Below are 25,612 nucleotides of genomic sequence, written 5' to 3' on the forward strand. Positions count from 1 at the left end.
TGTGTGATTCAGGTGGAATATTTCAATTTTGAACTAAATCACTGCCTGTCAAATAGTAAAATGCTCCATTTTGTTTCCTACTTCAGTGTTTTCAGTGTGGTAATTCAAAAGTCCATGTCACATTCTCTTTATTCCTTTCTCTTACTTCATTGGTCCACTAGAGCTAGCACTGATTCACTTCATGAATGATACCACTAGGTGGATTTTACCCGCCAAGCTAGTAGCAGGACTGTCCTAACCCATCATAACTGGTGAGTTAGCAGAATGGTGATAGCAGAGAAGGTGCATTGAATGAATGGCAGCAAAACAGATGAACCTACTAGTGCATTATTTATGGAAATAATGGTAATGCTACTGATGTATACTGGGGTGAGATGCCTGCAACTAATAAGCACAACGGGATGAATAATTGTTAGTGTTTGTCCTTAAATTTCCTGATTTTATAATTAGGATTTAGAGTTAGGTCATTGATATTGCCTCAAGGGATGGGCACAACAATTCAGATAATATAAGAACTGTCCAGGAAATTTCCTTCATTTTTACAAGCATCTCTGCACTTCCAGTTCATGTTGAAGTTGAGAAGTGGAAGCACCAAAACATCCCAAGAATCTTGTGCAAAGTACACAGCAAAAATTTTCAACAAACTACAGCCAACCTCAAAGTTGGGTGTTAGTTAAGGGAAAACCAGCAATCTGGTAACCCAAGAAGAGTAGCTACAACTGTGTTTTGTAGTAAGGGTGACTAGTCCTCCACACTTCCCTGATAATATTTCAGGCCAGATTTTCCCATCCTTACACTGATCAGTAGCATAGGGCCTGATCCCAAAGCCCATTGGGAACATTTCCATTGATTTTACTGGGCTTTGGATGAGACCCAGAACCCACAAATATTCCCATTCTTTTCAGTGCATTGTGAGTTCCGGTGGCAGAATCTGGCCTTAAAGGAGATACTGCAGGAAGGTGCTTCCTTTAAAACAGATGCTAAAGCAGGTTATACTCTACCTTTTTTGCATCCTTATTTATATTTAGTTGTTTGTTTTATATTTTCTAAGTTATTTGTTTGATGCAGCTCCTTCCTGTTTTGGGCAACAAAAGTTATCCTGGAAAAGGTTTAGAGTCGGAACAAAATGATCCATGGAGTGTGGAAGGAGGCTTGCACAAAATAATAATGTGATGATGCTTGTTTTATAAAGTCTATGCGATTTAAATAAGCAGGGACAAAAAAAAATGCTATGGTACCAGATTTGTTGGTTTCAGTCTCAACTCAAATGGAATCATATTAATATGTAGCCAGTGGATTAGCATTCAGTGTTTTTCTGTCTGTCAGTGTAAAGTCTATTTTACGGATTATGACAATTAGGCAAATGTATTTGTTTCTTGTTACAGATTAATTTCTTGCAAAGCTTTACTAGAAAAAAAGGCTATTTGTGAATTACAGGAGAATATGCACAAAAAAGTTCTTGAACTTAATTTTCTCATTCAGAATTGCTAGTTGTTAGTGGTATAAGAAGATCCCCTAGTCTTTGGATCGGATGTTTTTTGTTGTTCAGCAGCTATTTAATGATCTGCATGATGTTCTAGTATCCTGTGGGCAAGTTATCCTGATCCTGTATTTTGGCATGGATGGCCAGAAGATATTTATTCTGTTATACTATAGCACTGGCACTGGTTCACACAGCAGTTAGCCTAATAAAACTCTTCAAATGCTTCATACTTTGCTGGTGTGTTAGTGCAACATTTCCAGCAATCTCAAAATTTCAGCGAGTAACTCACATAGAACTCAGAGTAACAGCCGTGTTAGTCTGTATTCGCAAAAAGAAAAGGAGTACTTGTGGCACCTTAGAGACTAACCAATTTATTTGAGCATAAGCTTTCGTGAGCTACAGCTCACTTCATCAGATGCAGTGAGCTGTAGCTCACGAAAGCTTAAGCTCAAATAAATTGGTTAGTCTCTAAGGTGCCACAAGTACTCCTTTTCTCTTTTCACATAGAACTGCAGTGCAACCAACAAATGTGGATCTGGATCCAAAGCCCACGTAAGTCAGTGGGAGTCTTTTGATTGATTTTAATGGGCGTTGGATAAGTACATTAAAATGGCCATACTGGGTCAGACCAATGGTCCCTCTAGCCCAGTATCCTGTCTTTCAGTAGTGGCCAGTGATCCATCCCCTGTCGTCCATTCCCAGCTTCTGGCAAACAGAGGCTTGGGACACTCAGAGCATGGTGTTTCATCCCTGCCCATCCTGGCTAATAGCCATTAATGGACCTATCCTCCATTAGGAACTTACCTAATTCTTTTTTGAATCCTGTTATACTTTTGGCCTTCACAACATCCCCTGGCAAAGAGTTCCACAGGTTGACTATGTGTTGCATGAATAAGTACTTTCTCTTGTTTGTTTTAAATGTGTGATCTATTAATTTCATTGGGTGGCCCCTGGTTCTTGTGTTATGTGAAGGAGTAAATAACATTTTCTTGCTCACTTTTTCCACACCAGTCAAGAGTTTATAGACCCCTATTTTTTAACTGGCCAGCTGCATCCAGATTTCAGCCACTTTGCACTGCTTAATTGGTACCAGAACATGTGCAGAGAAACTAGACCTTGTTTTTTATCAGAATGGCAAAGACAGTACTTGAGGCAATAATATGAGCATGTAAAAATAGTAAATATGGGGAAATAGGGTGATCTAAAGACTGACACTGCATTGTTAAGGTCACAGAATGTGTAGAAGACTACTTTAAAGCTTGTAAGGCAGTTCCAGTAGGTGGAGCTAGTAATTGGGGAAAATCATTTCACATTCTTGTATGGTATTCAGAAATAAAGGTTGAAATGCTTTAATCTGCTCTCTGTTGGTGATATATGCACAGTTTAGTGAGGATTGGCCTAAGGGCTTCACAGAAGAATCCTCAAGTAATTTTAGCTTGACTCCACTGTTTTGTGAAACCCAATTCCTATCTTGAATTGTAATATTATAATTGCGATAGGTAGATTCTATGTGGACCCACACAGCAGTCTGGCAGAAGATTTTCTTATTTGGTTCCTTGTCAGTGCTCATCATCAGCATTTTAAACCATTGTTTTCTTGTTGTTTTAGCTGAGCCTACGTGACATATAATAATAAACAGAGGTTCATCACATATGTCGTTATCTTTGTCTTCAACAGTATGCATCTTTATTTTTCTGCTCTTGCGATTTGAAAGCTTTTAAAATTTGTCTCTATTTATAGTGAATGTGAGGGAGAAAAAAGTGAGCTTCCACCCACTGAAAATCAGGTCCCTGGAAGGTGTCTCAAGTTGAGGACTAAAAGAAATGGAGACACCCAAAATCACTAGTACCTTCTGAAAATCAGTCACTTGATCTCTTCAAAACTCTATCCCTTGGCAGCATTTACAAGGTCTGGTCAGTGGTTATTTAAAGTCCACAGAAGTCTGATGGAGCATCCTGATGTTCCTAATCTTTTTTGTCCAAAATAGCCTAGATTGGTGATGCTCTGCTTTTGTGAGGGAGCTGATGGTATGCTTCCAAAAAATGATGAAGGGCTGGACAGGAGCTTCTTTGTTGGTGGCTGATGGCAGAGTTCTTAACTAAATGATAGTTTTAATGATGTTGGGATTATATTACATTAGTAATATATTACAATAGTAATAATGTGTTAGACCACCTAGACAGGGGCAGGCAAACTTTTTGGCCTGAGAGCCGCCTCGGGTTTCAGAAATTGTATGTAGGGCTGGTTAGGGGAGGCTGTGCCTCCACAAACAGCCAGGCGTGGCCCGGCCCCCGCCTTCTATCCGACACCCCCCCTGCTTCTCACCCGCTGACGGCCTCCCCAGGGACCCCCGCCCCATCCACTCCCCCTTTTCTCTGTCCCTGGATCCCCCACCCCAACTGCCCCCCACGCCCCATCCAACCCCCTCTCTCCTTCCTGACTGCCCTGCTCCATTCAACCACCCCTTCTCCGTATCCTCTGACTGCCCCCTGCTACCCCATCCAACCCCTCCTCTCCTTCCTGACTGCCCCTGGAACCCCTGCCCCCATTCAAGCCCCTTGTTCCCTGCCCCTACCCCTATCCACCCCCCCCGGCCCCTGATCACCCCCCCAACTCCCCTGCTCTCTATCCGACCACCCTCCCCCGCTCACTGCCCCCTTTCTGTGCTGCCTGGAGCACCGGTGGCATGGCTGCACGAGGATAGGCAGCCGCGCCACCAAACAGCACAGAGCACCGCGTCAGGCCAGGCTCTGCAGCTGTGCTGCCCCAGGAGGTCACAGCCCTGCTGCCCAGAGCGTTGCACTGGCAGTGCAGTGAGCTGAGGGTGCGGGGGAGGGGGACAGGTAGGGGAGGGGCCAGGGGCTAGCCACCAGGAGTTCAGGGGCCGGGCAGAATGGTCCGTCGGGCCGTAGTTTGCCCACCTCTGACCTAGTCCATTGTATAGGCATCTTTATTGTTATTTACATTTATATAAAATAAATAATCTGACAGTGAATAGCTTCAAAAATATTCCACTCCAACTGGAAATGAAGCGGGGAGGAGAAACACAGGTTTTATTTTTGTATTTATTTTGATTATGGATGAACTATCTATGTGCAGTGAATTTTGAAATAAAGCAGAAAAAGCCAAACCTAAATTTAACCAAAATTTAAAAGGGTCCTAAGAACCCTGAGGTCCTTCTGAAGGTGAGAAAGATGGGAGTTCTTTAGAATGAGAACGAGTTTGTAAAGAGTGTCAGCACATACATTTTTCAGTGGTGTAGTTAACCATCATGCTTCAATAAAATAAGAAGTAAGGCTATATTATTTTTAGTAGGACTAAGCAATTGTCCCTGCGAGGTCCGAATTACCTACTTTATAGCAAGGAGCAATTTTAGTAAGAAGTCCTGTAATTTAACTGACACATTTTGAAACCAATTCACAAAAGGGCTTTCTAAAATATCTCTTTCCCCCTCCCCCCCCAAACACTGAATTCAGGAAAATTGCAAAAAAAAAAATCAGTTATTTCATGACTTTCCAGATGATCAGATTCTCCTAGTTTGAGTAGCAGTGGGATTGGAGGGAGGAGTATTGGATGAAAAGAGAAGGATTCTGAAAAGCAATTTACATCTTTCAGCTAAGGGAAACAACATATATAACATATATAATGTTAAAAGGACTAAAAAATATTTTGGAAGTGGAGAAATGAGATTCATAATTATAATTCACACCATGAAAGCATGCATGCCAAGCTAAATATTCATTTATTGCTTATAAATAGGGTATAAATGAAAGCTGAGTAAATATTCAGGATTATAGATAAGATATGGTTATTTTAATTGCTTTCAATAAAGGCGTCTAGATACGGAAAAATTGTTCATTTAGATTGAAACCATTGATAAGAGGTTCCTAACAAAGCTAAGCAGGATTTCTTTGGTGTTCCCCCCACCCCACCCCACCCCACCACTTTTTAGAGGGAAGAAGCCTTTATTTTGTGACTGACTTTTCCTATTTTGGTTCACTGCGAACACCAACGTTTTGTTGGATATCCCAGAGCTTGGCAGGTGTTCTTAAAATCTAGCTTCATAACAACAAACTTAAAGGAAAGCAGTGTTAGTGCTTCAAGCCACCGTGGAAACTAGATTTTGTTGGATTCTCATGACAAATGGAAAAGCAAATCTTTACTAGGTAGACCCTCATTCTGTTTGGAGATTTGTTGAACCAAACCATTTTTTTTCTACAACTGAAAAAGATTTAGTTTGAATCCTGGACAGAAGATACATTTATCTATGTGTGGATGTCTTGATTGAAAGCAGTACATCCATCACTTCTCTGTCCTTTTGGTCTAAAATAATACTTGTACAATATTGTACAATTAAAATACCATTTAGATTGTTGTGTGCCTTTATATATTCATTTAATTCATTCATTCAGGGGAAATAGAAGGCACAAAATAAAACTTGAGATTAAGGAGACACATAATTTGGGTTCTCCTAAATTCTACTTCATGAAATATTGAGGGAGCATGGACAGTTGTGTACATAATGCGAAATAAGCACACACATCAAGCAACAAGAAACCACAGTAACTGGAAACAGAGGGTGGTAATATGCCTCGAGATTCTAATAATTTGTTATGCTGTAATAAGAATATTGTGTACCTATTTGTGTCCTTTTATCCTAATTTCTGTGGGTCAGAAATATTTGTTATTTATTCAGCACCTTTTACTTATTTTGCCCTTTGAGTGCTACATTCTAACTGAAAATCTAACCAAGAGTAGTTCTTTTTCTGTGATGATATAGTCCATCTATTTTTAAAGTTTTTTCATGTAGGTATACAAGGGATAAGCTTAACTTTTTTCAGTGTTGTGTAAATAATACATAGAATAACCTGGCACTGTTTGATTTAGTGAATGACAAGCCTTATACTAGTTATTCAAACCGATACATTATTGACCCAAATTATATATAAATTGGTCTGACATAAACATGGCCCTATTTCAGAGCTGGGCAAACTTTTTGGCGTGAAGGCCACATTGGGTTTCCAAAATTGTATGGAGGGCCAAACAGCCAGGCATGGCCCGGCCCCCACCTCCTATCCAACCCCCCCCATTTCTCGCCCCCGATGGCCCACCCGGGACTCCTACCCCATCTGCCATCCCCTGCCCCCTGCCGCCCCATCCAACGCCCCCCTCATTCCTGACTTGCCCCCCGGGACCCCTGCCCCATCCAACCCCCCTGTTCCCTGCCCTCTGATTTTGCTGGAGGATTTGTGGGTGTGATGATGCTCTGGGGAGCTAGGAAGGAAATAAGTAATCTGCATCAAAGTAAAAAAGTCCAGTGAGAATCCAGGCATCAAACAAGCATGAGCCTGGTGCAGCATATTAGCATGTACAGCAGGTGAAGCCAATGAGTCTGAAAAACTTAGATTAATTGAATATAGGTGTTGGAATTTCAGGACTCTCAAAAACAGTGCCAGCTAGTGTCAGAGTGCTGTTTTTGCCAAAAGTATTGTGGAAGTAGGCTTTAATTACGGTACAGTTCTAAGTACTCTGCATTGACTCAAATTATGTCCATGACTATTTTATTATTTTATTTATCTTTGTACGTTGGGCTATTATGGGATAAGAGTATATGTATTTTTATGGCAGATTTATATGTGAATATTGCATATGTGACAACCATCGCTTTTCCAGAGAATCGATAACTAAATATTTAGCAAAATATGTGGCCATTTTTATTCTTGGATTCTCCAACTCCTCTACTCAGATGTTTTTCAGGATGGTCAAAAGATATGTCTGTCTGTTTCTCTGTTTACCTATTGGCAGATATGCTGTGGCTTTGAGGCAAGATTGTGGTAGATAGCTTGGATTCATGATAGCAGGATTAGTATATCGTTTGCATAAAATATGAGACATAATTCATCAAAAATCCAAATGTATAATTCATGTTGGACTTTAAATATTGCTTGCAGTATTTACACCTGTTGTAAGTTGTATTGGTACAAGTATAGCTATTCGTGGCATACTGTCACATCTTATTCCAAATTTTCCTTTAGATGCAGTCATGGGGCTTCCGTTGACTTCATTAGGAGCCATAAGGAAATAGAAATACATGATTTGCCCCCAAATGTTTCCTTTTTATGGATAAACATTGTGGAAATGTATTTTCACTGTCCTAGTGATACTCAGCACTTACATAGTGCTTTCCATTTTTCAAAGTGCTTTAAATGCATATATTATTTAACCTCATGACAGCCCTGTGAGGTAGGGATGTTGTTTTTTCAGGGTTCAGGATTAAAATCCGCTTTATGCCAACTCTGCATTCTTTTGAACTTGTTTTGCTTTTCTCTTATTGCAGATCTGGAAAATGTGGGTTGTTGGTGTACATTTGTGTTGATATTTTTATGAGATACCACACTAGGAACTCAAAATGTAAATGGCCATAAAACATTGTAGATTTTTTTTCAGAGGCCACTCAAGCCTTTCCCAGCAAGGCAGGGTGTTTCAGGCAGACATTGCCAGCCAGTTACAAGGTAGTTTAACTGCACAAATGCAGTATTGAGATGGACATGCAAAAGAGCTAGAAGAGGTTTCAAGGATAGGGAGAGCTAGAAATGGGATGAGTGGAGCGGGGTTGTCCTTAATCAAATCAAGTCCAAACCTTAAACACTTTTTGAGAGAAGGAACTGAAAGTTGAGCTGCAATTTCATGTAGTCACATGCATACTAGTGAAGGGCAAACCTAAAAGATTTATAATTTGGATTCAGTTCAGTTGGCTTTTTCAAAAGCCTCTTTGAACTATACAAACATTCAGAATCTGCAAGAGTGGGAAACCTTAGAGGAACAACTTTTCTTTTAGGATTTTTACATTTATAGTCCAAAACCTTGGATGGACTTGAGTTGGTGGGAAAGTAAGGGAAATTTTCAGAACCTTAGTTTTTGGACAGAGTTCTGATCTTAGAAAAGGGAGTTTGGTCATCTCTGATACTTAAACAGACACTAGAGTTGAAACAAGTAGTTTGAAGAATACATGTCCCAACCTTTGATTGACTCCATAAAGAAAGAACTGATTACTTGATGAGAGCAAGGAGCACTTTTAGCTCAGATTCCATCCAATACAGGGCTGCGCACATCACCCAATACAGCAGTTCTTAGCTACTTTCAGCATAAGAGCTGATTCACTCATCATTTATTTTAGGTTTTGAGTATACCGCTGTCACATTATTATAATTTCATTGAGTATTCTGAGTCTGCCACCACGGTTTTAGCTCTGATTGGCTAGTTTAAAAAGCCATAAGTTTTGCATGTTAATTTATTATAGTTACATTTACAAATATTTGTGTGCTCTGTATCACTTTTGATAGAATGTTTGTTATATTTAGTTTTAAGTTCACTTTCAAAGCCCTGTTACCCTGAGTTGAAAACATGCTTATAAGTTGCCAAATTACTGCTCAACTACTTACCATTTAAAGGTTAGAAACAAAGCTGTTTTTCTGTGGTTTTTCTTCTTAGATTCATCATGAAATAAATCAAAAGAAGTAATGTAAGAAAAAGCAAGGTGTTGGCACTCATGAGAAAAAATATTCGTCATCATCTGGTTATACTTTTGGTGAGGGTGCTTTAAGTGATATAAAACATACAATTCAGTACATTACAAAACATCTCTGAGCTCAGGCTTTACTTAGCTATTGGGATAATTGGAGACTTCTCCAAATTGATCAAATGCAACATTTTATTTTTTTAAGGAAATGTTTGTATCCCTCCTTAAGGATTTGAGTTTCTTGAAATAATGAGTGAAAAGCTTCAAAAATGTGTCAATGAATGTTACCTGAAAACCACATAATGGGTCAGCCGCACAAAAGAAAGTGGACTGTAGACTTATATAAACTGCTTGTAAATTGGGGTGTTTGAGGAAAATTTGCACTTCACTGAGGTGCGTTTGCACTTCACTGAGGTGCAATACCCCCAAATCTCCACATGAGGTGCTACAGCTCCACAATGTTTCCTATTCCTGGCTGAGTTTAATTTGTAGAGCCCTGCCCAGATACCGAATGTGTATCTGCATCCGATCCATAAACATGATCCATGGATATCCACAGGGCTCTATTAATTTGCACAGACTTGTCTCTTAGAATTAGGGATTGTGAAAGCCATTAGAAATGGAGGTTTTGCAAGCTTCACAAAATATTTCGAAATGTTTTTGTTACCACAAATTGAGATTGGATTTTGTGAATCTTTCCCTCTCATCCGTTAATTGAACCCAAGTTTATTTTCAGAGGGATTAATTTAAAATCCATGTTTTTCTTACCACCCGAGGGAAAGCTTGTGCTATGCAAACAATGAAGTAAACCATGAAAAACCTTTTTATATTGATGGTGGTTCTCTTCTAAATAATGTCTATAAATAATACCTCACCCATGATGAGGTGTCTTGAACATGGTGTAACTGCTACAGTGAGCTACAAATTAATGTGCCACAAAGAAAATGTATTGGAAGATACACTAAATTAAGCATCTAGGCCCCTGGAAGTTGTCTACCTATGCAAGGCAAAATGTGTACGTGTACATTTTTGCATACACAGAATCAGGCACTACAGGTCTTCAACCCAAGCCTGCAGGCTTGCTGAGTGAGAGTCTTATATTCTGTGCCACTGGGCTACAAAGACAGTTGAGGAAACTGCAGCTGATAACCCACAAACAGAGGCTGGACCCATTTACTTAGCAGGATCAGCTGACTAGCAGCAGATTGCTGACTAGACACATCCTAGCATAAAGCTTCCTGTTTCTGCCATGTCTCTTTCTGAGCAACTAGGTGCTAGGTCTGCTGCTAACCAGGTCCCTGAGACAAAGTTGCTGCCTCCTTGCTTGGTTCCTGCTCCTTGTTCCTGTTACCTCATCTTGATCCTGCTTCCTTGCCCTAACTCTAATTACTGGCTCCGGGTTGACCATTGGCATAACCTCTGATTCCCACTCTGGCTGTGACCCTTGGTGTGACTCCTGACCACAACCCTGAAGCTATTCTGGGCTCTGACCAGGTCACTAGGTCAGACCACGCACATTATGAACCGTGACACACACCCACTGTAGCAATTAACCCTGTCTTCAAGGTGCCAGATCATGTCTCAGGTCAAACTGTCACAAATGAGCAGTTATTAAGATTATTATTATAGGTCAGACCTGATTGTGCTGTGCACTGTACAAGCACATAATGCACTGTTCCAGCCCTGTAGAGTTTACAGTTGAAGTATAATGGAAGAGACAGCAAGATGGGTGAGCACAGGGTAACAGCGAGACAGTAGTGGTCAGGACCATGGAGACAACTGAGCAGGAGCCCCATGCATTTGAAAAACAGGTCAGCTGGCAGGGCATCTCTTTGAGGGCTCCTCACATGCTTTCAAACATGCTCCATGCCCCCCCTCCCATTTTGATACAGTACTAGTTTATTGATATTGGGGTTGTTACAAGGCACCCTTGTTTTCTGAAACTGTGAGGGAATGGGAGGACTTTGATGAGAGATTGTAAAAATCTTCAGTATGTTTTCAAAGATTGGATGATGATATATTTACTGGGCAAAGCAAATTACTGGAGAAATTGGTTTATGGTTATATATATATATATATATTTATTTATGTAAATGCTCTACAGGCTCCTTGAGACCAGGAGAAATGCTCCATTTTATGGAATGAGCATGTAAATCAAAATAAATGAATAAAATAAGAAATAATGAGAAGGATCTGAAAGCTTAGACTCTCCAGCTGACAAATTTGGCTCACCCAGAGAGGTAACTCTGATATCATAGGTGCTAACCAGTTGGAATGCCAGTGAATAAATTAGTGGCTAGATAATGCTCCACTACAACAAAGCATGGCAGGGAGAAACTAAAGAGAAAACTGTGGTTTAGAAGCCACAAGCTTTCTACTGGATCATGCTTCTTCCCACTTACCCCATTTGGGAGGAGCTTATCTCCTCATGGAGGGGCAGGAGGCAAGTTGCGAGAAAATGGATGTAAGGGGATAAATACTGTGACTTCCATTGAGGTGGCATTCAGTTTGTGTGCAAACCAAGAATAACATAAAATCAGCAAATAAGAGTTGCAGCCTCTTACTTCAGGTTGGAATTTGGCAGAGGAGGTTGGGGAGTAAAATAAAAGAAGGTGTTGCTGTGTTTGACAACTGCCTGGCAGCTGCTTTTCCTGCTACACACCTTTGCAGCCCCCTTCAGTGTGTACATTACAAACCTACTGAATACTGGGTTAGTATAATCCTACTTTTGCCCATTTTGTGATCATTTTATCCAGATGACTAGCAATGTGTGATCAAGTTACATGTCATGTGTTGCATATATCACCACTTATGCCACCATTCACTTTGGCCCTGAGACTTGCATAGGTATTGGTGCATATTCCAAGCTGTATGTTCTGTTAGGTCTTTAATATGAGGATTTAATCATCTTGTTACATTTGGTATGACCATGTACTAATGATGTAACTTGACTCAGTAAAGCTGACTCAGAAAACATATCTGTTAAGAGAGTCTGAAATGGAATATGTTACTGCTGGTATGTAGCAAATTCAATGGCCGGGGGGCTGCGGGGAGGGAGAAGGGAGATTGTGTGAGCAGTTTTTAAGCAATATCCCTGTACAGCTTTTCTCTGTTCATTAAGGTGCTGTAACATAAGCAAAGAAGAATTATTCTTGAAACCACATCCATTTTTTTCCTTTGGGCAGTGTGCTTTTTAAGGTAAATAGGATATTCACAGCCTTGGTAGAATGTGTAAATTGACCCACAAGTTTTCTGGTGATTAAAACCAGATTCTGTGCCTGCTATTCACTTTCCAGGAAGCCACTTCTACAGAAGTGAGAGACACTGCAAAATGTATTGTTTGTTTAACCATTTAAGTATTTTAACAATGTTTGCACCATTTTATTGACAATGCGTCCTGTTCTCAGACCTTCTGAAGAAGAAAACCACATTCTCGTCTATAAAAGACTTTCTTCTTTCAATTTAAATGTCATATGTAGTTTACCAGAGGCTTTCAGATACAGCAGTGCAATTTTCAATGGGGCTTACAATGGATAAAGACAATGAGTGGTGATAGACATGTAATCTTGTCCCCGATAGCTTGTCTGTGTGTCAGTGTTGAACTTTCTCTGTCTCTCTGAGTGCATGCAAGACTAACAACACTTATAAGGCTGCATAAATATGAAGAACTTGAGCAGAAGACAAATGATGCCTTGAAGGAATGTTATATAGCATGGCTCTATGCAATGTGGTGTCTGGAAACTCATAGGGCAGATTCTGTGCTGTGTCTCCTGACAGTATGGAAGATGCAGCTCCAGGGGAATGGGGACAAAGGTGACTTTAAGCCAACTTTCTGCTGCCTGGATTTAAGGCTGCTGCAGTGGTCCAAACTGTTAACCGCATAAAATTCTCTGTTTCTCACACGCTCTAGGGCAGGGGTGGGCAAACTTTTTAGCCCAAGGGCCACATCTGGGTATGGAAATTGTATGGTGGGCCATGAATGCTCTCGAAATTGGGGGTTGGGTTGCGACTTGAACCCCCACCCAGAAACCAGTGAAACTGTATATATCGCCCTGTCCACCTCTACTAGGCAATTCTTCCCTACTCACAAGCACTGACTCTGGAGTAACAACAAAGAGAACTTCATTTGGGGCAGCGGGGAGGGCGGAAGACAACAGAATACATTTTGGAAAACCATCAGTTACCAAATTTGGTGATATCAGACTCCCAACAGGCACGGTGTCCTTAACAGCCATCCTAAACTTTGTCCTTCTTTAGCCATTGTGCGTGGTTGATATGTTCTGGCCTCTTCCCTTGCCCTCAGCTCACCGTTAGCTGTCATGTTGGAGAAGTCCAAGGATTCTAGCAGGGAAGTGCTGACTGGCCTCTCTGGGGTTTTACTGCCTAACCCAGCTGGAGTGATTTCAGCCGTAATTTCTGGGTAGGGAGGCCGACACTGGAGTCCTTTATGTAGGGTGGTGCTGCTGCTCTTTCTGTGGCTTCAGGCAAAGTTGCCTAGTGCTGCTGTCTCTCTGCACTATGCATCTCCTTGAAGGTGTCACCACTGCTCTGAGCCACCCGTCACTTTGGAACTGCTGTTCTGCATCATCTGTCGCCTCAAAGCTGCCATAACTGCCTTGGTGCTGCCACCATTCTGCACTGTCCGGTGGTCTCAGCTCTTAAGGAGAGATCAGGGGTATCTAGGACCCTTGACAGAGTCCACCCAAGAGGCACTCCCAGCAGCAACCAAGAGCTTTGTCTCTCCCCCTCCCCCCCCCCCCGGCCCCACTCTTCTCCCCCATTAGTTCTGTCCAGGTTCCTTTACTTAGCTGTTCCTGACATCAGTTTTGGGCATTGTGACCCCAGGCAGATTTAGGTGGGATGTCTTGTCCCTTTCAGGGGTGCCACATGGGTAAGGGGGGATGGAGAGGGGTGAAGTCCCCCTTCTCCTGACATATTTGGTAAAATGTTATCCCCAGGTTGGTAGTGCTGGTGCTGCTCAGTGCAGCCTCAGAGGCAGGGTGGCATTAAGCCACCCAGTCTTCCCCTTCTCGTAGAGAATGACAGCATCAGAGAAGCTCATGCTGCTACTGCTGCTAGCCAGTGGGTGCATCATGGCCTCTTTGTGGCTCCCCATACACTTCCTGTGGTGGAGGGGGGGATGCCAAGAACTCTGAGCTGGCCTTGGGGGTACAATGGTTGATGAGGGGGATAATGAGGTGCTGGCTCCGGGGAAATGGCAATGCCACTGCCAGGCCTTTTTGACTGCACAGCCTGTGTTGGCCCCATCCAGAACGCCAAACTCTCTGCTCTGTCCTGGCTCAGTCCCAGGTGTCTGGCCAGAGTGAAGGGTCCAGCCCCACTGCCAGGGGCACTAGGAGAGAGTGGCAGATTGGCACAGAAAAGCACCAACCCTACCCAACGATTCAGCTCGGTGGCTCAGGATCAGGTCTGGTAGAGTGCATCCCCGGTCCTGCCTTGACCCACCCAACTCGAGCCCCTAAACCCTCCCTCCCCTACCCACTGGGTGTTTACCCCAATCTCCTGTCTCTACTGCTGATACTATTTGGTAAAATTTTGGAAACCGTCAGTAAATTTTTTAGACTTCACCCCTTGCTGGAGCCCCCAAGTTGTGCCTCTGTCTCTAAACAAGCTCAGTTGCAGTTTATGGCATCCAAACTCAAAATTTAACTGTACTTTCACCAAGATGCCCCAAACTGTCATGTAAGCAAAATCCAAATGAGGCCTGGCCCATTTAGTCAACTCTTCTTTCTCTCAAGACTTGCTGGCAGAGATCTCCCTCACCAGTGGAGCCCTTACCATCTGTAGTTCTTAAGCAGCTCTGGACCGCACTTCTCCAATTTTACCAACAGGTGACAACACTGAGGTTCCTTCTCTGTCATGCATCAGGCCATAGGGTTTACAATGGGGAAAAGAATCTTTTTTTTTCCCTCACAGCACTTGTAACATTTTCTACTTCATTTTATCCTGTGCGGAGCTTTCTTTTTCCTCCCTGCTTTACTCCATTCACAGCACTTCCTTTTACATGTGGGTTGTTTCAAACATGTTTTGACCCTCTTTCCTATCCTGACTTCTTTAAATGTAAAGGCTTCCAGCCATGAAGTGGCTATTTTATGTGGGCTCTAAATTTCGTTTTCCACAGTGAAAGGGAAGGCACATTTCTTTTAACTCCAGGGGGTAACTTGCATTTTGAAATAGAAAGCAAATGTTATTTTAAAGCTAGAAAATAAATTAACAATAGGCAGAATGCAAGACTGGAAACGCTTTAACGTATGAAAACATTTTGGGATGAAAAGTGCCGTATAAGATTCTGCTTAATTGTGACACCCTTAGTGAATGGCACTGCATCCAGATTTAGTAGAATTCCTGTTTAATAGTCCTTTCAACAGTAGTATGGCTGTCAGGTGAGCTACAAAACTGTGGGAAGTTTACCATATAACTAGACAGACCCACTGTCTAAATGAATTTATTGCTTCAGGAAGCAGAGTACATATTTTTAATAAAAACAATACATTATCATTAATTTTAGAGAGAGACAAAGTTTCTCGGAATACTTATTGCTTCTTCATAATCTGCATTAGTGATCGAATAATCTCAAACTGCTTTAAAAGAAAAAATAGGCTTCAACCCTTTAATTTGTTTTATTATTTCTATTTAACAGATGGCTAAACTGAAGCACAGAGTGTTTGTGATTTGCATAAGGTTATGCATTAAGTACATGGCAGACTCTAGGAGTTTTGCTCTAACCCCTAGATAACACTCCCTCCCAAAATAATATAAATATAAGGGGAGATTTTGAATAGCACAGGTAGCAAGCATCTTTGTCTGTAGTGGAGGGGTGGTATGTCAGACATACTCAGATGTTTTAAAGGCATGAAATATTACTGGAACCATTTGGAGTATCTCATCATTTTAGAATTTATTTAGGAGTCCTTATCTCCACCTGCACGATGGTTGTTTTGTGTATATGAATGAGTGTTGAGATTGAGAATCCAAACAGAAGTTCGAGGATTACTGTCGTAGATAAGGCAACTTAAATCACTTGTGGCTTTTTACTTTAAAATTTGGTTATTTTATCAATAAAATGTCAAATAACCACAGTCAACCAAATTGATTAACACTCACTGGTTAATATAAGAGTAATCAGCATAGTGAGAGATGGGTTAAATACTTTACTGCTCCAACAATCTGGGGTTACGAACTGCACGACGGACTGCTCCAGAAATATAACCAGTCGCTGAGGAGTGCATATGCCTTAGGCTGTTACATGGGCACAACACTACCTTAGACCTTTACTGTGGGCACAAAACTCCCCAACATTAGTTTGCAGTGTTCTTTCCCTCATAGTTCCATCCTCATGCTGTCCAAGATTGCTGGAGATTTGTACTTAGTTGCTAGTAACAATTATATCAATTGCTTATTATTTTCACAAACCTCAGCAAAATACTACATTATCTCAGTGTTCACCAAGAGCAAAAGCTTACACACAATTTTCATATAGGAGATGCTTAGCAAAATGGTTCACTTTAGTGTGAGTATAAATTTCCTTAAAAATACATAATATTGGCTAAATAATTTTGGTAATAGGCTATATCAGTTCTGAGAAACATCCCTCTTATCTTTGTAACGGCTCACAAAACAACTTCAGAAGAAACATTGCAACACCTTTTGAAGATTCTTAAAAAATGAACCTTGTTATCTAAATGTTTACAAGCATGCTTCTAAGTAATATACATGATATATGGTACAAAAAAATAAGCTGCTGAGCTGAACTAGTTGACTTCTGTCTTAGTATTGACTGAGGGCAGAAAAAAAATCAGATAAATCATCAAAGGAAAGAATACAGTTCAATAAAACACAGTGAATCATAGAATCATAGAATATCAGGGTTGGAAGGGACCTCAGGAGGTCATCTAGTCCAACCCTCTGCTCAAAGCAGAACCAATCCCCAACTAAATCATCCCAGCCAGGGCTTTGTCAAGCCTGACTTTAAAAACTTCTAAGGAAGGAGATTCCACCACCTCCCTAGGTAACGCATTCCAGTGTTTCACCACCCTCCTAGTGAAAACTTTTTCCTAATATCCAACCTAAACCTCCCTCACTGCAACTTGAGACCATTACTCCTCGTTCAGTCATCTGCTACAACTAAGAACAGTCTAGATCCATCCACTTTGGAACCCCCTTTCAGGTAGTTGAAAGCAGCTATCAAATCCCCCCTCATTCTTCTCTTCCGTAGATTAAACAATCCGAGTTCCCTCAGCCTCTCCTCATAAGTCATGTGTTCCAGTCCCCTAATCATTTTTGTTGCCCTCCGCTGGACTCTTTCCAATTTTTCCACATCCTTCTTGTAGTGTGGGACCCAAAACTGGACACAGTACTCCAGATGAGGCCTCACCAATGTCGAATAGAGGGGAACGATCACGTCCCTCGATCTGCTGGCAATGCCCCTACATATACATCCCAAAATGCCATTGGCCTTCTTGGCAACAAGGGCACACTGTTGACTCATATCCAGCTTCTCGTCCACTGTAACCCCTAGGTCCTTTTCTGCAGAACTGCTGCCGAGCCATTCGGTCCCTAGTCTGTCGCGGTGCATGGGATTCTTCCGTCCTAAGTGCAGGACTCTGCACTTGTCCTTGTTGAACCTCATCTGATTTCTTTTGACCCAATCCTCTAATTTGTCTAGGTCCCTCTGTATCCTATCCCTACCCTCCAGAGTGTCTACCTCTCCTCCCAGTTTAGTGTCATCTGCAAACTTGCTAAGGGTGCAATCCACACCATCCTCCAGATCATTTATGAAGATCTTGAACAAAACCGGCCCGAGGACCGACCCTTGGGGCACTCCACTTGATACCGGCTGCCAACTAGACATGGAGCCATTGATCACTACCCACTGAGCCCGAAAATCTAGCCAGCTTTCTATCCACCTTATCATCCATTCATCCAGCCCATACTTCTTTAACTTACTGGCAAGAATGAGTTTATCCAGTTGCATATGAAGCCTAAAGGTCTTCCCCTGCTATGGGGATTAAAAATGTACTCAGTGCAACAATTTATAAAGACAGGCTAGCACGACTTTATGTTACAGGCGCTGTCACCTATTTCCATTATAAAACACTTGTTAAAGCAGAGGGTGATTTAATATCTCCTCACCTTAGTCTGTGGGGGACCGTGTCAAAAGCTTTGCTGAAGTCAAGGAACAACACGTCCGCTGCTTTCCCCTCATCCACAGAGCCAGTTATCTCGTCATAGAAGGCAGTTAGATTAGTCAGGCATGACTTGCCCTTGGTGAATCCATGCTGACTGTTCCTGATCACTTTCCTCTCCTCTAAGTGCTTCAGAATTGATTCCTTGAGGACCTGCTCCATGATTTTTCCAGGGACTGAGGTGAGGCTGACTGGCCTGTAGTTCCAAGGATCCTCCTCCTTCCCTTTTCTAAAGATGGGCACTACATTCGCCTTTTTCCAGTGGTCAATTATGATATGCTTTATGGATTTTAAATCATCCACACTAAATTTCAAATAAGAATCCACTACTGGACCTACTGTCCGATTTGTGTTCTCCCTTCATACTTTACACAGCCCTATCTCTATTGCCGATAATGCTAGAGGTGGAAAAAATAGTCCAGTAAGATAAGGATTTCCAACTCACTCACATTTTTCTCTCTCATATATATATTATATATATCTACAGAAGCTACATTTGCCTGTTTTTGAAACCAAATTAAACATTTTTGCAATCACTGGTACATTTAATTTACTCCATATTCCTCTGCACTTCCTGGTTCTCTCTGGAACTGGGAGTTTCAGAATAATACAAGGAAACCTGATCTCTTGCAGGAGAGAACTAAAGGTGTATATAAACATGGGATCTAGATCCCTTAAAATGTTACCTACCCATATTATCCACCCTCTGTATGTCCACAGAAAGAACTTGTCCTTCTGACCTCTCTGGGCAGCAGCAGTTTGCAATACTGAGTTGGCATTGTACAGTTCCAGTTTGTTCCCTACCCCTTGTGTCATGTCCTGAAGGGCAGACAAGGACACTGGTTGGGGACCTCCACTCTGGGTCCAGCACCTGGATCTCCAGATGACTGGATGACAGCATTACTGTGTCTCAACAACTGATATTGACTGCTGAATCAGAATCCCACCTGGTTTTCAAGAATCCTGCCTTACCCAACCCCTGTTCTTGTGAGGTTTTTAGCCAAAGTGTGCAGACCCAAGAGGTTTGGATAAACTATGGCTAAAGCATGAGAGCTGTGGATGTTTACCAAAGAGGAACCCCAAATCTGATCATTTTCAGGTTCACCCATCATGGATCAAAACCGTATTGAGAAATGAGCACCACACTGAGATCACCAGATTTTGAGATTTCTCCAGGTGGAGCAGACTGTTGGTCAGTAAAACTCAAAGATTCAGAATCTGGGTTTGCTTTAGACAGACAGAGACCCCAACAATTTCAGAGAACTATTACACTGTATTTCCATCTTGACTTATTAATAGCATTTAGGAAGAAGAGACAAAATCCTCCCAACTGCACTATTTGAAGCATTGCAAAGTTATAATTCTGATTTTAATAACATTTTGAATGTTACTGGAGATCAAATGAGTTTATCCAGTTGCATATGAAGCCTAAAGGTCTTCCCCTGCTATGGGGATTAAAAATGTACACAGTGCAACAATTTATAAAGACAGGCTAGCACAACTTTATATTACAGGTGCTGTCACCTATTTCCATTATAAAACACTTGTTAAAGCACAGGCTGATCTAATATCTCCTCACCTTAGTCTGAAATTCAGCACAGAGGTTGTCAGCCCATATGCGAATTACTGAATGTTACAATTATTATTTAAATTCTTTCAGATGTATTTGAGTAAGAGATCAGCAAAAGAATGTAAAATTTTCCATCTTTAAACACTGATCTGCCAATCCTGACATTAAAAAATGGTATAGTTGTCAAATAAAATTGGTATATCAAGGAAAATGTAGCACTTTTTGGGAATAAGTGATAATAGAGCACACCAGTAGTTTTAGTGCTAATTCATTTGTCCTGTGCTAAAACTAGGTTCCAACACCTAAATAAAGGTGCTGAGTACTCAAAAATACCCGGTACTCTGCAAATGTTCATTTCTGTCTACAGTTTATTAGTAGCCACAGCATAATTTTAACACCACAATAAAATGTTAATAACATTATCTGGAGAATAATTATCCAGTTCAGTTGCCTATGCTATTGTCAGGAAGAGAAGAAATTTGTCTGGCTTAATGCAATAGGACAGTTGTTAAAGAATGGCAGTGGAGAATTGAACAACAATTAGAATATGAAGCATGTACCTTAAGGCTTAGAGAGTACCATGCTCCACCCTTCTGAGAGGAGTTGAGAAGATCCTCCATTTCTGCCTCCCCCCTCTACCCCTTTTTGGAGACAGTGGATGATATTGACACTGCTGAACTTGTACCTGAATGTTGAGAGGAAACACAATGATGCCTCTTTTTTAGTTGACCAGTTGAATACCACACCTGGGTTATGAATGGACTTTGCTGGGATTTTTTTTAACCTTTTCTACTACAGAAAAGACAATCTATCTGACGTAGTAAACTGTTTATTATTAATGTTTTTAACTGTACTTAAAAAAAAAAAAGGCTGGTTTTCTTCTGGACATAATCTAGCTCTATGCAGACTGTGACTTTATCTCCTGATTTTCATAGGACGGCTCATGCATTTAATTTTAAATGCTTGCTTGCATGGGTCAGGCCCAAAGTATTCATCAGCTTGCATGATTGAGGCTTAACTGGTTTCTGCACTATTGCATTTGCTTAGGTCTAACTAGTCCAGGGTGTGCCGTGAATAACTCAGCTGAAATCAGTGGGGTTATACAGGTGTAAAAATGTTGTGAGAGGAGACTGGTTCATAATATGTTTATCATCACATATTAGACAAGCCTGTTATACAGCAAAAGGGGTAAAGAAAGAATCAGTTTCTGTGAATTGTTTAAGTTGAATTAAGTGAAAGGCATAGGTTTGTTTTGGTTAATGAGTTGTTAATTTAATTTTCACATCATGATGTTTGTATTTTGTCCTGTTATACAAGACTATTATTTTGCTTTTCACATTTCCCTGAATACTAAACTGAATTAATCTACTTTTTTTTTCTCTCCTATGATTAATGTATTCATGGTCCATAATGTAGAACAAATGCTGATGAGTAGTGTGCATTTAACACTTTATGGCCGTTATTGTTTGGAAGAAGGTGAGGAAGTTAGGGAACTGGAAGAAATCTTTTTCTCCTCCTCATGTAGAGACTCTAAGGGCCTAACCAGTTAATGAACAATTCTTGCACAGCTTAGTTTGTGGATACTTTATATATAAATTGTAATGTGCTTATAGTTTAGTCTTGTATATATTTTGACAAAGAGTGTAATTTTCAAAAAAAGAAATATACTTTTATGTACTGTACAACATTATGACAGGTTTCAGAGTGGTAGCCGTGTTAGTTTGTATCAGCAAAAACAATGAGGAGTCCTTGTGGCACTTCAGAGACTAACACATTTATTTGGGCATAAGCTTTCGTGGGCTAAGAAGTGGGTTTTAGCCCACGAAAGCTTATGCCCAAATACATTTGTTAGTCTCTAAAGTGCCACACGGACTCCTTGTTGTTTTTGCTGTACAATATTATGTATTTCTTATTCTTTATACTGACCAACATAATATCCTGATTTGTTAACCAGCTGTGAAAGGGATAGCTTTTCTGGGAATATAGAGAAGTATACATTTAAAAATTTTATATTTCAAATGAGTTTCATCTTGATAAGCTTTAAAGTAATGTTTCTTCTGTTAAGATGAAGATTCCAAAGGGAGAAATGACTGATAGGTCAAACAGTTGAAGAATAAGCAACTGAGATGGTGAACCTGGTCGTAAGTTTGAACTTATTTTTAATTTTGTTGATGAATGAAAATTGAGTGACTGGTTTTGTTGCTAGGGTTTTTTCAAGAAGCTATTTTTATTGGACTTTTCAAAAACTGGTGCTATAATAATGTCATTTTGAGACCTGTCTCTCTGATATGACCATGCAGCTTCCTCAAAAATAGTCTTATACCTGTATTTTTGATATTTTGGGGAAGTCAGAGACTCTCAGTCTCTGTGGTAGGCAAAACATTAAATATTTTTTTAAATTGCTGACTTAAGTGGATCTTTTCTAAGTTGACACTGACTAAGGATGACCTAATTCAAACTTGATTGGCTCAAGTTGCATGACTCTAGTTTAGGCTTCAGTCCTGATTTGTCCGGAGACCTTGGAGGGGGCTGCTGCAAGGCTGGAGAGATAAAATTTGCAAACTGTAAGAATCAAAAGGAAGGCAAACAAGCCATCTCAGGGAAAACTGACACTGTAAATTCTGCAAGGCCGATCACCTTGGGAAGAGGAAGTCATGATATAGGCTACTATACCACTCCAGCCCTTTACCAGTCTCTCCCAGATCTAGCAAAACCTCACTATCTGGCTCCTTGACTGCAGTTCCAGTTCCTACGCTGACAGTCAAGAAGTCTGAAAGAGCTGAAGTGTTTGCAAACTCTCTGCTAAAGTATCTTTTCTCCCTCCCCCCTGTCTCTTTGTATTAATTGTGAAATGAAAGGGATAGAGAAGGGGGTGGACAGGATAAGGGCAGAGGTATGTTATGGGGGATGAAGGCTAGGGGACAGGGACAGGGAAAGAAGGGTCTGTAACCAGTCAAGCAAACTCCACTCCAGAACACAGAATGGAGCCCAAAATTCCTGAGTCTCAGCATTCCTCTGCTGCCAGCAAATAACTATGAAGCCGTGCTGTCAAAGTGAATATTTCATCTACCCTCTAATGACAGGTCCAGCTCAAGGATAGCAGCTTGCAATTGCTACCAGTTACTCTATTACCTGAAGAAGAAGAGGTTTATACTGTGGATCTAAATATTGTAATCCTCCTCCTGCGGGGGTCAATATGGTTCCACATGAGTGAATTTCTGTTCTATTCAGCATGTGTTTGTTTAAGAAATTCCACCCAGAAAACTGTGAAAAGAAAGTTAAGCTTGCAAAATCAAATACTCAAAAGTTAGGAAATGGCATAATTAAGATTGCAGAGGCAATTCTAATTTGGGTTCCTCCTTTGCATGCATTATGATACAGCCTTTACTTACATGATCACATTCTATTTTTTCCACAGGACCTCTGCCTCATTCAGTGCACAGAATGGATGGTGGTCACTGAACAGGCTATCTCTGTCTATTATCATCATCCAATGTGTGACCCCATACCTTATTTGCTGTACAGTATCCAAATCCTGTCCTGAATACTGAAATATTGATTTCCTCATGGGTTTTTCTATGGTATTCATCACTATAGTAGCTGAGTGTTCACTCATTGTTTGAGGTGAAGGGGTGGCATAATCCCTGTTTCACAGATGGGGAACTGAAACACAGAGATTATGGCCAAAATTATCAAGAGTCTGCTAATTTTTAGGTGCCCAATTTGAGAAATCTAGGGCCTGATTTTTTAAAAAGTTCTTAGCACTTTCATTACAGTTTATATGGTCTATGTCCCATTGGCTTCAGTTGCAGTTCTGAGTGCTTAATACCCAGATATCTCCAGGTGGGCACAGCTAGTGGCCAACTATGAACATAATGATTTCAGTGATTTGCCCAGTATCACACAGGAACTGTGTGTGTGTATGTGTGAGAGAGAATCCTATTATCCAGGGTGTCATTCAACTGCCTAAATCACAAGGTCATACTTTTCCTTCCTGTGGTCCCTTGCTTCACTCACCTTAGTTTCCAACTTCTGCAACAAATGATGCCAGGGTACCACAGATAGCAATCTCATTCACCACACAACTCTTATCCAGGGAACTTTCATCAAAAAACTATGTTAAAGAAATATTAAGATAAAATAACTAGAGCAGAACTAAAATTCCTCACCCCAAGCCACCTTTCAGCTTGAGCAGTGCCTTTGTATCATGATACTAACTCTGATTTCATACCTTAATGTGTTTTTAAGTTTAACCATAATAACTACAACATTCTGCTAATGATAATTTACCCAAAACTTCTGAAATGTACTCTCTACCTTAACTCCATTTTCATTTAGTTTTTGTCTGAGAATTACATATCTAATGCTATAGCACAGGGGTGGGCAAACTTTTTGGCCTGAGTGCCATATCTGGATATGGAAATTGTATGGTGGGCTAGGAATACTCATGAAATTGAGGGTTGGAGTGTGGGAAGGGATGAAGGCTCTGGCTGGGGATGCGGTCTCTGGGGTGGGACCAGAAATGAAGCGTTAAAGGTGCGGGAGGGGGCTTCGGGCTGGGGCAGGGGTGCGAGTGGATGGATGAGGGCTCCGGCTGGGGGGGGAAGGTTCTGGGGTGCAGGAGGATGGGACTGAGGGATTCGGAGGTCAGAAGGGGTTCAGGGCTGGAGCAAGGCGTTGGGGTGCAGGAGGGATGCAGGGGTACCTCAAGCAGCTCCCAGAAGAAGCAGCAGCAGCAGCATGCCCCCACTCTGGCTCCTACCTTGAGGCGCAGCCAGGCGGCTCTGCACACTGCGCTGTCCTCAGGGGCAGCTCCCACTGGCCCCGTTTGCTGGCCAATGGGAGCTGCAGAGGTAGCGATTGGGGCAGGGTAGCCTGCAGACCCCCTGGAAGCCCCTATGCCCCACTCCACGGCAGGAACTTGAGGGCGGATTAAAACATCTGGAGGGCCGGATGTGGTGCTCGGGCTGTGGTTTGCCCACCCTTGCTATAGCACTTTTTAAAGGAAATACAGGTTCACTGATCAGAACAACTCACGGTTTAGGATCAGAAAAACAGGGAGATATAAGTCCACAGGATGGGAATGGGAAAAGGATGGGTAGGATGAAGAATAGTGGAAGGTTGCTAGCTTTTAAAAAGTGAATAGCAATTGTTTCTATTTGATTAGCATTGTAGTTCATAAGGAAGCTTGAAGAAGAGAATTCGAAGAAGAGACTTGGAAGAAAGAGATGAAACATAGAAAACAGAGTTAGGAAGGGAGATCCACTTTTAGGTGACAGCAGAAAAGAAGACATGGATGTGGGTGTGGAATAAGGACAAGAAGCAGGACAGCCTGATGAGCTGCGTAGGCTAAGTGAAATGGTTGAAGGTTGGGTGTGAATAAGAGGGCAGAAAGACAGGAGGGAGAGAAGTTGTGGAGAGCCTTGATGGTTGGATGGGAATAGGCAGTGGAACGGAATTAAGCATGGCTATAGTAGATGAATTTTACAGTGGTTTGTTTATGATGAAACAAAGTGAACTTACATAAAATCCAGTTATTTTATACCAAGCTTTCATTATCATTATTTTAACTAACAGCTAAAATTTGGTTGATTTGTGAATAATATTGCTTGTGTTCAAATATATGCGTTTGGAAAATAATAAAGGGCACATTTTAAGAAAATCTTCAAAAGAGGTAAAATGGGTTTGTGCATGTTAGAACAGGTTGGAAAGGGGGACACATTTTTCATGATAGTTTTCATCACAAAAGTTTGAAATTAGATTTTTTTTAAACTAGATCGAGTGCAGAGTTATTGTCGCTTCAAAAACTGCATTTTCATTTACTAACTGGGTAA

At 41.2% G+C, this 25,612-nt stretch overlaps 1 protein-coding gene across 4 annotated transcripts in view; it reads left to right on the forward strand.

Annotated features, from left to right (window-relative positions):
- The window catches only part of CHRM3 (cholinergic receptor muscarinic 3), a 458,319-nt gene that overhangs the window by 143,765 nt on the left and 288,942 nt on the right, over window positions 1-25,612 (forward strand). The window contains exon 3 of one of the 4 annotated variants that reach the window (XR_006289716.1): window positions 21,844-21,916. The exons of 2 other annotated variants lie outside the window; for them this stretch is intronic. The gene's annotated coding sequence lies outside the window, so the exon portion shown is untranslated. Of the gene's footprint in view, window positions 1-8,974; window positions 10,258-21,843; window positions 21,917-25,612 lie in introns of those variants that run through there. One more of the 4 variants, XR_006289714.1, reaches the window with a different exon arrangement.

This window comes from Chelonia mydas, chromosome 3 (genome assembly GCF_015237465.2).
Source record: "Chelonia mydas isolate rCheMyd1 chromosome 3, rCheMyd1.pri.v2, whole genome shotgun sequence".
In the NCBI taxonomy this organism is placed as follows: domain Eukaryota; kingdom Metazoa; phylum Chordata; order Testudines; family Cheloniidae; genus Chelonia; species Chelonia mydas.